The sequence below is a fragment of the Mus caroli genome, chromosome 8 (assembly GCF_900094665.2).
Source record: "Mus caroli chromosome 8, CAROLI_EIJ_v1.1, whole genome shotgun sequence".
In the NCBI taxonomy this organism is placed as follows: domain Eukaryota; kingdom Metazoa; phylum Chordata; class Mammalia; order Rodentia; family Muridae; genus Mus; species Mus caroli.
Window position 1 is genome coordinate 87,082,777 of NC_034577.1, and position 13,387 is coordinate 87,096,163.

The window sequence follows — 13,387 nt, forward strand, 5'->3', positions numbered from 1 at the left end:
GCTATGGGGGACTTTTGGGATAGCATTGGAAATGTAACTGAGGAAAATATGTAGTAAAAATATTAAAAATTAAAAAAAAAAAAAGCACTGACTTGCTCTTCCAGAGGTCCTGAGTTCAATTCCCAGCAACCACATGGTGGCTTACAACCATCAGTAATAGGATCCCATGTCCTCTTCTTGTGTGTCTGAAGAGAGTGACAGTGTACTCACACAAACAAACAAACAAACACATCTTTAAAAGCAAAAAAAAAAAGTAAAAGAAACAATTTGGCTATAACTATGAATGTGTGGATGAATTTTAACAGACATATCTGGGTATCTCTGTAAGGTATAAAATATTGTCATGAGACTAACCCATCTCCTCATTTTTACTGATTTACAGACTAGGAAAGAAGAGGAAACTCCAGCTTTTCCAACCCCCTAAAATAGCTCATTTTGAAGCACTAGGCTACATAGCCTGTCTCAGAAGGAACTGCTGCGGAGACAGCTGAATCTCTCCTGCAGTCTTACTCCCTTGGGGGGGTTAGAGCATAGCTTCTCCTGCTCCTGACAGGAGCTAAAGACAGTAGCACCCAAGAAATTCATCTGATTCTAGAGTTGACTGGTTGTTCTAAACATCGTGGTATTCCCAAGCGAGGGATGTGGTCTGCTTTGGAGTACTTGGTCACTTAAAACAAAAACAAAAACAAAAACCCAAAAAACCAAAACCCCCAAAGAGTCAAGAAAATTGTACTCACCTGAGCGTGGTGGCACAGGCCTTTAATCCCAACACTGAGGAGGTTATTTTAGTGAGTTCGAAGCCAGCCTCATCTACATAGAGATTCCCAGGACAGCCAGAGAATGTAGTGAGACTATGTCCCAAAACAAACAAACAAACAACCCATTATAGAGCCCCAAGATTTTGGCTGTGATTTGTGATCTCAGCTGCATATTAAAGTCATCAGGGGAGTCAGATGTTGGGTGTGAGTCTGGGCATCTGGCTTCTGTTCAGTCCGTGTCTCCGGTGTTCCAGTGCAAAGCTTGATGATTACGAAGCTGTCCATCTGTCAGCGGTAAAGAGTAAATAACGTTGTAAGCGAAGAGTCCTGTTCGCTCTGCAAATCCTACTCAAGTTGTTACAAAAGCTCTGGACAAACAATGAAGATGGGAGAAGCACGTTGTCACCTGCTGTCACCTGCTCTTTCACGGAGTCCTCGGTTCTGCAGCTTAGCCATTCATTCAGTTCACTGGGGGTCTCTGCTTTAACGACTGCGCGGGAGCTTGCTGCAATGATCATTTTGGACCGTAGGAGGCGATGTTGCCCACAACATTCCAAGTCTTCTCCAAGGGGCAGCCTGGCTTCTACCTTCATACATAGCAAAGAAGCTGCTATTTAGATAGATAGATAGATAGATAGATAGATAGATAGATAGATAGATAGATTAGATAGATTAGATTAGATAGATGAGAGAGAGAGAGAGAGAGAGAGAGAGAGATGCTCAAAGCATCTATCTGGTCCCCATTTTTAACAGAAGGAGAGCTTTTGTTCACTGGCTGATTTCTCAATGTTTTTTCTTCTCTTCCCTGGTGTCAGATGGTTTCCATTTGCCTCCTCTCTAGTAAGGCTGTGGCAGCCTCCCCTGTGAAAATAATTATCAGATCAGACTGACCTACGGAGAAATCATCTGTGTGGCTGTGACCATCCCTGGACGGTGGAGCCTAGAACATGATTTCTCCTAGCTGGGGCCTTCCTGCTGCATGTGGCTTCCCTCACAGCCTCTTGCAGACTGAGCAAGCCCCGTCGCCTGTGTGGGACCCTTTTCCAGGCCCAGCATCTGCTTTTGTATTGGGCTCAAAGGTAAGATTTCATTTTGTGGAATTCTCTGTTGTTACGCGCACAACCCCTCTAAAATTAGACACCCTGGTGTCCCAGAAAGGCAGCAAGACATTAGATGCCAAATATCTATAGAAACAAATTAAGTCGGTGAAGAGAAAGCCCTTGGTAGATGTGGCATTTAATTAAGCTTTGTTTCACTGAAGTATGTTCTCCTAAGTTAACATTTGTAAGCTCATATTCTCAATGAAGTTCAAAGACGTTCAAGTTTCATAATAGACAACTGTAATGGCAAGCTTTCAGACAGAAGACCAGCCAGCACACAGCCCTTTCCACAGGTGAGAGTTTATATTTTTTCCTTCCCCACGGTGAAAAACAGTTGTCACTGCGTACATTGGAAAGCCATGACTCGTGGGGCAGGAGGAGACAAGAGAAAACATCTGGAGGGGATGAGTCTGTCTCCTGAGAACAACACACATTTGACTACTTAGATTTCACACACACACACACACACACACACACACACACACACACACATGAAGACTTTAATCTCCACCTGACAGGCATGTGGACAATCCCGTGGCTTCTTGGGGGTGCTTTCTCTTGTTTTCTTATCTTTCTCATAGTGACTCCATTCTAGCCCTGTGCTACCTAGTAAAGCGAATACCAGGGAGCATTTGGGAGCCTGAAATATAGATAGAGCTGAGATGAGTTAACTGTGCTTTTCCAGAAGCAGAGGGACTGACTCCTGCCTCACCTGTGGTGGCACAGCCGGGGCCAAGAGCAGCTGGTCTGGGTTTTAATGTGGAGTTTTGGCCACTGCATCCCACACCGCAAAGGCCAGCTGAGTTGGCCTTTGACGCCTTCGGACATGCTGTAGCATGGCTGAGCCTGCACTCATACGCATGCGCACGCACGGCGACCGTGGCATGGCAGCAACGCCGCCCACCGCCGGTGACAAGAAGCTGGACCGCCAGCTGATGTGGTGGTACATACACATCTGTAATCCCAGATACTTCGAGAGCTAAGATGGGAGGATTCTCAGTTCAGTGACAACACAGTTTTTAATCTCAATTTTTCAAGAAGAAAAGATCGCGTGTTGTTTGTCCTAATTTGTGATTTATATCATAAGGTACTGATTTTGGTTTTCTTGTGCAATATATTTTAATCATTATTGGGTAACATTTATCCAACTTTTATCTTTAAAGTTCCTTGTGTAGCTCAGAAAAAAAAATTCTTCTGTACTTCAATATTTGAAAAGCCTCCTTTAAGTGGCTGCAGGTGTGGCTGATGGCTAGAGAGAATGAGCTGTAAGTGTGAGGCCCTGGTGGACACCCTGGTGGAGGCCCTGGTGGAGGCACTGGTGGAGGCGCTGGTGGAGGTCCCCACCAAGACAAAAACAGTAAGAAGCATCGTTTTACTGCATATTTCAAACATTTTAATGGTTTCATTCTATTTAAATATTTGATGCATTTGGAATATAATTGAGTCTAAAGTAAATTAAGGTATTCCTCCTTTAGGGAACCTCCCAAACTCTTGGAGTTCGTATTTTTCTTTACTCTATACATATACTTTGGGGGGAAAGGGAAATTAAAAGTCAGGTGTGGTGGCATTTCACGATAGCCCTGGTACACAAGAAGAGGCTGAGGCAGAAAGATTTTTTTTTTAATTTTGTACCTAGATCTCTTTGGCCATTAATTTTTTTTAATTATTTATTTTATATATTTGAGTACACTGTAGCTATCTTCAGACATACCAGAAGAGGGCACCAGATTCCATTACAGATGGTTGTGAGCCACCATGTGGTTGTTAGAATTAAACTCAGGACCTCTGGAAGAGCAGTCAGTGCTCCTAAATGCTAAGCCATCTCTCTAGCCCAAGGAAGATTTTTAAATTCAGGGCTATCTTGAGCTAGCAAACTGAGTCCCTGTTTTAAAAAGTAAAATAAATAAATAAAATTGGCCAGGCAGTGGTAGCACATACCTTTAATCCCAGCACTTGGGAGGCAGAGGAGGCAGGCGGATCTCAGTGAGTTTGAGCCTAGCCTGGTCTACACAGGGACAGCCAGGCCACACAAAGAAACCCTGTCTCAAAAAACAAAACAAAAAATAATAATGAATAAAAAAATAAGCTTTGAATTCAACACAATAATTTCTCCATATTTATTAAAATCTGAGGTGAGAGAGGTGGCTCAGTGGCTAAGAGTGCTTTACGGTCTTGCAAAAGGTCCAAGTTGGATTCCCAGTGCCCACTTCTGGTGGTCAAGATAGTCTCAAGGCTGCAGACCAAGCACTGAAAGCGCAGGTCTGTGTGAGCATGCCACAGGGAAGCCATGATAATGATTGCGCATGCGCCACCTGATGGGTTGCACCTCTCACTTTCAGAACCGGTCTCTTACAAAACTGAAGGCAAGCGGACATAGTGGCTCACACCTATAGCCCCAGCATTTGGGGGGGGGGGAGGAGGAAGATTAGGAGTTCAGAATGGTATAATTAGCTGTGTGCAGAGTTTGAGGCCAGCCTGGGCTACATAAGACCATGCCACAAACAAAGAAAACTCTGAAGTTGCACCCATTAGAGACCCCTACTCTTTATCTGCTTAGTCCCTGACAGCCGATATTTTTATTTTATTTTATTTTAGTTGTTTAAGACAGGGTTTTGTTACATAGCCATGTCGGTCTTGAGTTCTTCCTGCTTCAGCCTCCATCATGCCTGTGTCTACTATTTATATTTTTGTGAATGCCAACCACACTGTCCTCCATAGAACTGAGCCATTTTCTTTCTTTCTTTCTTTCTTTCTTTCTTTCTTTCTTTCTTTCTTTCTTTCTTTCTTTCTTTCTTTCTTTCTTTCTTTCCTTCCTTCCTTCCTTCCTTCCTTCTTTCTTTCTTTCTTTCTTTTTTTCTCTTTCTCTTTCTTTCTTTCTTTCTTTCTTTCTTTCTTTCTTTCTTTCTTTCTTTCTTTCTTTCTTTCTTTCTTTCTTNCTTTCTTTCTTTCTTTCTTTCTTTCTTTCTTTCTTTCTTTCTTTCTTTCTTTCTTTCTTTCTTTCTTTCTTTCTTTCTTTCTTTCTTTCTTTCTTTCAACCTTGACATCAGCCTACAGGGTTCAATTTCTTTCCGGCTTCTACTGTGTTGCAATTTATCAAGGAAAGATACACGTAATATATTTCTTACCTGTAGGTGGCAGTATTTTAACACTCTGCATCATCATTAGAAGTTTTTTTTTTTTAACCATCATGCAAAATTATAAAACGCTTTATTATTTTAAAATGTTAAGTACACACAAAGGTGGGAGTATCACAAGGGACCCCACTGTCTCCAGTGGCCACTTCAACCTTTGCTACCCTATAACCAGGCTTGCATCATTAGTTTACTCTCCCATTCTCATCTGGATGATTTGAAGCAAATCTCCAACTACTACAAAACTAAAACAGAAAAAGTCATGAAGTCACTTGTAAAGCGCCTAAGAAATTCTAGTGGCATTCATGGGACACTGATGAACCAAAGGACAGATAACAAGCAAACAAGAAGCAATCGCCATGCTACACAGATGAAAACCATAGCATGCGGTATGCTTATTCGGTAACCCTGCAGGTTTTTATAGACAGCGTGTACACAGATAATAGAAAATGTGTCGCTTCAGTTTCTTTAAGTGATTGCTAAGTCAGAGAAGCAGCAGGCCGAATGACAAATGACTGCAGAGATGACACATATTCAGGGTTAAAGGAATAAAAGCAAGTTAGAAGTTTCTGCAAAGCGAGCAACTGGGTATAGAAAGGGAACGGGAAAAAGCCAGGCGAGTGGAAAATTACTGACTTGTTAGAACAAAGCCGTGACAGCTGCTGGCTCTAAAATTAGGAACAGAGGCGAATTTTCAGAGCACCCCCAAACAAGTCACAAAGGCTCGGTTCACCCAGCACCTTCCAGAGCTGGGTGTTAACCCTCAGAGTATGCAGCAAGCTCCCCACGGGTGTGTCTGTCTGCTGTACCTCACTTGTCGCTGCCTGCTGAGTGCTGGCAGGGCTAGACCTCTCTGAAGATACTGCCCTTGAGTGACAGCTCACTGAAAATCAAGACCAAGAGGATTGTGTCTCTAGAGCTGTTGGTGTTTTCTGTGCTTTCTTGTGGACTTTGTTTCCATAGCTGTTTCTGGTCACCATCCCAACTATGGCAGCCAACCATCACACCTCGATTGTACCACAAGGACCATGAGCTTTCAAGCAGCTGGGTGGCTTTTTTTTTTTTAACTGTCTAATTCAGAAATTTAACCAAATACAGGAAGAGAGCAGAAAAGAGAAAACAAGAAATGTGTGTGTATGTGTGTAATGTATTTATTTATTTATTCTATGTAAGTACACTGTAGCTGTCTTCAGACACTCCAGAAGAGGGCATCTGTACTGGCTAGTTTTGTGTCAACTTGACACAGCTGGAGTTATCACAGAGAAAGGAGCCTCAGTTGAGGAGATGCCTCCATGAGATTTAACTGTAAGGCATTTTCTCAATTAGTGATCAAGGGGGAAAGGCCCCTTGTGGGTGGGACCATCTCTGGGCTGGCAGTCTTGGGTTCTATAAGAGAGCAGGCTGAGCAAGCCAGGGGAGGCAAGCCAGTAAAGAACATCCCTCCATGGCCTCTGCATCAGCTCCTGCTTTCTGACTTGCTTGAGTTCCAGTCCTGACTTCCTTTGGTGATGAACAGCAGTATGAAAGTGTAAGCTGAATAAACCCTTTCCTCCCCAACTTGCTTCTTGGTCATGATGTTTGTGCAGGAATAGAAACCCTGACTAAGACAGCATCCGATCTCATTATGGATGGTTGTGAGCCACCAGGTGGTTGCTGGGATTTGAACTCAGGACCTCTGGAAGGACACTCAGTGCTCTTAACCACTGAGCCATCTCTCCAGCCCCGGAAGAAACATTTCGAAGGAACCTTACATAATTTTCTGTAACCAGGGTACATTTGTCTTTGGGATGAATAGAGGGTGACTGAAGGAGTCCATCAGTATCTTGGTACACAGTATCTTGGTGCGTAGTATCTTAGTATACTGTATCTACTTAGCATCCCATTGGGACATCAACTACATCACAAGGCATCTAAGACAAATTCAGGGATTCATCTGGTCACTGACTAGCTCATAGGTTTAGAGTTGTTCTTGATTCCTTCCAAGTTAGAGATTTTAAAGTGATGTCTCAAAGTCCTGCTTCATCCCCTCATCCCGACAGCCAGGGTAATGCTGCTACAAATGCCTCTCATCTTCCAATGGGTGTGTGTCCTGCAAATCTATTGTGAGTTGAACACGATTTTAATGTGCCTACTCTACTGGATGCCACAGCTTAGTAATGTGGCATAGCAGCCTATCAGTCAACTGGGAGCTGCCCCTCCCTGTTAAGCCCTAGCACTGCAAGAGAAGGCCACTGGCCCAGGAGAAATTTCAAATTCCAAATATGGTTCCCAGTTAATATATAACACTCAAAAAATTGTGAGGTTAAAAATGTACAAGTCGTTTGAGGGTGGTTCTGTAAGACTCTGATGAGCCTCAGGTTACTGGAGCCCCTCCATGTGAGCAACATTGAGCCTGGGATCAATGCAAAAGCAAGAGGAATTTATTGTTTCAGCGCAGGGAGTGGGGGTGGAGGGTCCATCCCAACCTGAAGGAGAGGCGGCGACCTTGGGCAGCCTGTTTGGACAGTTTTTGTTTTTGTTTTTTTAAAGATTTATTTATTTATTATATGTAAGTACACTGTAGCTGTCTTCAGACACTCCAGAAGAGGACGCCAGATCTCGTTACGGATGGTTGTGAGCCACCATGTGGTTGCTGGGATTTGAACTCTGGACCTTCGGAAGAGCAGTCGGGTGCTCTTACCCACTGAGCCATCTCACCAGCCCTTGGACAGTTTTTATACAGCTTTCAGGGGTAGAATAGAACAACAGCCACTAGGCACAATGTGATTATCAGAACAGCGTGACTTTTAAACTGATGGGTCCTTAGGGAATAAAGTAGCAAGGAGTTCCCGCATCTGCAGGTGGCCTACCGTCAGTACCTCCTGTGGTCTGAAGAATGGGATCAGCCTCTCCCTTCCGGAGGTGGGAGTACCTGTGTGCTCTATGATCTTTCTCTTCCAGGAGGGTCTGGTGGAATTTTCCAAAGTTCCTGAGCTGACATCTCTCGACATCAATACTTAAAAATGGAGACAGGAAGGATGCCAGTTCAAGTTCAGCCATGTAGCCAGCTCCAGGCCAACCTGGGCTTCAAAGTGGGACCCCTGTCTCAGAAATTCCCCAACCCCCCAAATCATTCAGGAGCTAGGAATTCGGAATGTTTGTGCCTAGAGTATTAGCTTCCAAGCAGACAGAACTATCCTGGCACTAGAGACTTCTCATTAACTGCTACATGGTAATCCTGGTATGGAGATAGTTGCTGCAAGAGAAATAGATAAATTTGTGGGTTTCATTCACTTTCTAAACTACACAGGAGTCAGGAAGCTGAAAGGGCTCTCTGCTCACTGAAAGGAGTCATGGCCGGAAGCTCCAAGACTGTGATCTGTGCTTTGGACCGTTCAATGACAAAGAGGGAGAAGGTTCCAGAAGCACCATGGAGGGGTGGGTCTTGAAATTACCACGCAGGAAGGGATGGTTAGGAACTGATTTTGGGGGTGGTGAATGAAAGCAGTTAGAACCATCAATCTCTCTTCAGGAAGACAAAATGATTGCCAGTTCCAATGTGTTACTAATAGTTCATTCCTTGATTGGAAAGCTGCGGTCGATGAGGAGCAGGGAAAGGTTACGCCTAACTCTGGTGCTGCGCAGACCTGGGCCCAGATGATTCTTGGTCATGTTCTCTATAGTAGAAAGTTTTTCAACACCCCTGCCTCCTGCCTCCCAGCTGTGACAGCCAGACGTGTCTCCACATATTTTCACATGATCTCTGTTCCCACATGATCTGGTGGAGAGACAGTGGTAAGTGCCTGTTCAGCCACCAAAGCAGGGCTGGCACCACTCAAAGCAGCTGGTTCCATGAAGCAGAATTTGGGACACCATCCAGGACAGATGTTACAAAGATCAATGGAATAAGCATCCACTATGACTTACTTGGGGAATTTCAAAGAGCGAGCTGGAAGCTAATCACTCTTCAGTGGCCTAATGCTACTACAACAGATCCAGAGCTCTGCAGACAGACTCTAAGCAATGTCGGCTGGGTAAAGGCTTTCTTTAAACCATATGACAGTGCAAATGACAACTGTCAAATAATCTTACAGGACTCCACTTAAAAAGTCAGACTGCTGTGGACAGAGAGCAGGATGGTACTGCCAGGAATCCAAGAAAATGAAGAGTTGTTAATTAGTGGGTAGGGTGCCTGTTTTTGTAATATGGAAAGTGGGTGGATTGTTCTCACAACTGTATAATGTGCCAAACACAACTGAGCTATACAGTTAGAATGACTAAGATGCTAAGTTTTGTGGCACATATATTTTTGCACACTACCTAAAAACATATTATGTTCATTCCTTCGGTAGTGGGGATGTGGCAAATAGTTCCAGATATTTAACCATCCAGGCTGATAACCCCAGAGAAGGGCTCTGATTGGCCTGGCTTTAGAACTCATCTCTACCTATAGTATTCAGAAGAGAACAGGATGGGGCTGCCATGGTCTCCAAAGGCTGTAGGAAAGCAGGGAAGGGCAAAATCACACATCTGACCTGATTAACTCTAGCCTGGGATATGGAGCCTGCAATGCCAGTTCTCCTTTAAATCACCTGACAGGTGTGGACAGAGAAGCATAATCCAGAAAAATGGAGGCGAGGGACAGGCAGGGAGATCAGGCAAACAAAACCGTGGCAGGAGCCCAACAACACATCACCATAAATGATGACGCAGCACTTTGTCTTTATCGTCTCTTCTTATCACCGTCACCAAGTTGGAGTTGGCCTTGTCTGCCCAGGGCTTAACAAGCCGTATGCACAGTCATCACGAAGCTTGCTGAGTAGCTCAGGCTTCTGCAAAGGCAAACCTGTGATTTACAAAAGTCAAACCAATTCTGAGTAACAGCCTGCACTTCATGAACGGGGAAAGGACTGGGGCAGACACACTCAGGCTTTGCTCAGCACCCTGTGACAACGGCCTTAGACATTAGAATGCCACGGGCAAAAATCACACGGCCATGGACTTGGCTACTAAGGGGCCAGACGGAGTTCACAGCACAGCTCTGCCATTTTACAGGGTCAGCCAGCCCACCTCTGGAGTCTCCATTGCCTCAGGAAAATGAACGAAGGTGGCGAGTTTAGCATCTGTAGCTGGTAGAGGAACAAAGTCACAGGTAAATTCTCTCTCTCTCTCTCTCTCTCTCTCTCTCTCTCTCTCTCTCTCTCTCTCTCTCTTTCTCATCTCCCTCCTTCCCTCTCTCATTTTTTGAGACAGAGTCTCACTATGTGGCCTAGGCTAGCCTCAAACTCATGACTCTCCTGCTCAGCCTCTTGAATACTAGGTTTGTAGGAGTGCACCAACACAACACTGGTCTTCGGAGTGCGTGTGCATGTGTCCGTGTGCATGTGCATGTCCGTGTGCGCATGCGCACATGGTAGCCACAGGTCACCCCAGGTACCTTCTTCAGGAGCCAAGCACCTTGGTTTTTTTTAGTACAGGGTCTCCCACTTAGCCAGGAACTTGCCAATTCGGCTAGGCTGTCTGTCCAGGGAGAATCACTGTGTCTGTGCCTCCCCAGCGCTGGGGTTACAAGCCCAGGCCACCGACACTAGGCTTCGTACATAGGTGCTGGGGATTAAACTCCGGTCCTCTTGAGAGGCAAATACTCCACTGACTGAGCTAGCTCCATGCCCAGACTACGTCCCACACCCTGCTTTTTTTAAAATAAGAGTTCTCATAAAGGCATCTCCAGCGGGACAGTCAGACTCAGCCAGTCCTCGACAGCTGCCAGATGTCACAGAAACAACCAGGGTTGAGCATGATGAAGTATGAAACCAACTGGTCTAAGACATGAGAGATTCTGACGTCTGCTGTGGTAGATTTTCTTCCTCAGCGTTACAGGCTCTTCTCTGTCTCTGTCTTTGTGGGGGCACCTCCCACCCTATGTCCCCTACCAGCCTGTTTTCCATCACTTGTCTTTTTCTGCTTCTCCCTACTGCTTATTTGCAGCAGTCAGTGTCTGATGGCCTCTTGGCATACAGCTTTCAGCTTTGCTTTCGCTATTGAGCGGCCCTGGAACTTTCTGGCTACATTCCCAGGGGGCTTCCTAATCGAGCCTGCTGAAGGGGGCGTTCTCAGCGGTTCCTTCTCAGCCTTCTGATCCTCCGTGGGAGGGCTGATCTCTATTCAGCTCTTCCTCATAATTTAGGCACCAGCAGACCTCGGGTGAGAGCTCACAGGTGCAGAAAGGAGCCACCTACAGCTGTTGCGGATGCATGACTAGGGGCCAGGCTGCTTTCTGGAGGGATTGGCAGATGTGGAGGTGGTTAAGGTTGCTTGAACCCAGGAAAAAAGTTCTCATCCCTAAGACATCCCTGTGCTATGCTGTAGCCAGTGTGCTGGCTACTCCAGGCACACAGAAGTCCTTGCCTCCCCGAGCACACTGTGAGCTGGGGAAACATACTGAGTTCTATACAGCGACAGGGGGGTTGGAAAGCATCGATCTGAAGGGCTGGCAGAATGGCCAAAGACTAAAGAAAGCATTAGACGGCTCGCGTGTGGTGCACAGCCACACATGCCACCAAATACTCATTCACATAAAAATACGTTTTATTTTATTTAAAGAAAGTATGAGATGGGGCAGAGCGAGATTTGAGAGGGCTTTGTCTCTCCTGTGAACACCAGATGGTTGTAAAACAGTAACATTGTAACATTGTAGTGTAAGGAGGACAAGGAGAGTCCAGATTTCAGCACTTTGGGTGGTGGGATTTAAAAGTACACAGCTTACTGGGAAAGATCAAAGGAATCACCACAGAGAAGGCAGAATGGGAGCAGAACCCCTGTCAGTGTGTGGTGGTGGGGGGGGTGAAACTGGACAGTGACCTAAAAGGCATTTTACAGATTAAGCCCCTCCCCACCATCTTTACACTGTTCCTGGTCTGGCTTCCCGGTAGCTCTGGCTGTCTTCATGGCCCTGCCCCCAACTCTGGTGGCTTTCTTACCAGAGCCCCTGAGCTCCTCTTCACCCACTGCCATGCCAGATGAAGGCACAGACACCAACTCCGAGATCGCCACCAAGGACTTGAAGGAGAAGATGTTGTGCAGGAGGCGGAGAATGAAGAGATGCCCTTGACATCCGGAATGCAGGAAATGGGGATCAGGAGGCTGGGGTGAGGCAGGTGAGGAAGAGGACAGAGAGGAAGCTGAGGCTGAGGCTGAGGCAGCCACAGGCCAGTGGGCTGCTGAAGATGACGAGGATGATCATGCTGATACTGTGGAGCCAGAGATGGATGAGGATGATTGGACAGCAAAGAAGAAAAGGTTAATCCTAAAAGGCTTTCATGGCCTCTTCACCCTCCACTTCCCAGCTCAGCATCCCTGTGCATTCACCTGTGGGTAGCGAGGTTGCCTACAATGGGCAGTCTCATGGGAAGAGCACACACATACTGCTGATATCAGGATCGTCTCTGAACCCAGTGACATCACACCTAGGCGACAGTGACCTGCACATCTCTGGCCATGGCGACCGCCATACATTCCCCGAATCCTCTTGGCTCACCTCCCACCTTTACCTGCAAGCAACTACGTCATCCAAATAAAAGGAAGACCCCTCTGACCCCTCCCCCCTTCTTCAATGCCACCTTTGCTCTCTTCCTCCACAATAAACCTGTGCCATGTGGAACTGCTTTGGCCTGGTGTGGTCTGTTCAGACGCAAGCTACACTTCTAACACAACATACACACACATATATATACACACACACACACACACATATATACACACACACATGGACACACATATGCATACACTCATACACACACACACACACCACCACCACCACCACCACTACTGCACCAAAACCACAATGTGGATTTGCATCAGGAGAGGGGAAAAGAGCCCAAACCCAGAAGGTCCTACATTTCTTCTCTAAAGCACTATACAGGGGAAGTTGTAGTTTTGATTCATATTTTATATTTTTGTAATATTGTTGGAGTTAGGCCATTTATGATAACAGTGACCAAGCTACCCCTCAGAGCATTCTCTGTCCTAATTTTGAGTTTACATGGTTATATGACCATGCTCATTATAATTTCATAGGAGAAAAAAAAATCTTGTTGAGTTTTAAAGGAAAATCAACAAGAACAGTTTTACTGTAACTATTTCAAAAGATTTATTTTTAATAAATTTAACAAAAGATTTATTTAGCTGGGCGTGGTGGTGCACGCCTTTAATCCCAGCACTACAACGTGAGTTCCAGGACAGCCAGGGTTACACAGAGAAACCCTGTCTCAAAAACCAAAAAAAAAAAAAAAAAAAAAAAAAAAAGATTTATTTATTTATGTATTTATTTATCTTTGACTTTTCAAGACAGGGTTTCTCTGTGTAGCTCTGGCTGTCATGGAACCGTGAGACCAGGCTGGCCTTGAACTCAAAAATCCGC

The 13,387-nt window shown here is 45.3% G+C and overlaps 1 long non-coding RNA gene across 1 annotated transcript in view; it reads left to right on the plus strand.

The window, feature by feature from the left end:
- The window catches only part of LOC115031766, an 18,335-nt gene extending 5,725 nt beyond the window's left edge, over nt 1-12,610 (plus strand). Inside the window, exons 2-4 of the long non-coding RNA XR_003837428.1 lie at nt 1,574-1,837; nt 10,024-10,120; nt 11,901-12,610. This is a non-coding gene — a long non-coding RNA (uncharacterized LOC115031766). The remainder of the gene's footprint in view (nt 1-1,573; nt 1,838-10,023; nt 10,121-11,900) is intronic.
- Nucleotides 12,611-13,387: the final 777 nt, after the last annotated feature.